Raw genomic sequence first — 251 nt, 5'->3', positions numbered from 1 at the left:
CTAAACACACCGACAGCAACATATACCCTTCATGAAGCTCAATGGATGGATGAAATTAAAAGTAATTTCCTGCACTTTGAGTCCGCACGAGTTCAGGCTCTCCTTTCCTATTTCCTATTTCCCTGTGAAATGCTTACGTACCTAGTGAGCTTGTAACTCATGTTAGGTACCACAATGAAATAAAATATACATTTGGTATTGTATTTTCTTACAGGTTCCTGTAATTATGACAAAGATTCACATGATTGTAA

The sequence above is a fragment of the Penaeus monodon genome, chromosome 24, assembly GCF_015228065.2.
Source record: "Penaeus monodon isolate SGIC_2016 chromosome 24, NSTDA_Pmon_1, whole genome shotgun sequence".
Classification (NCBI taxonomy): Eukaryota; Metazoa; Arthropoda; class Malacostraca; order Decapoda; family Penaeidae; genus Penaeus; species Penaeus monodon.
This window is presented reverse-complemented; position numbering follows the sequence as displayed.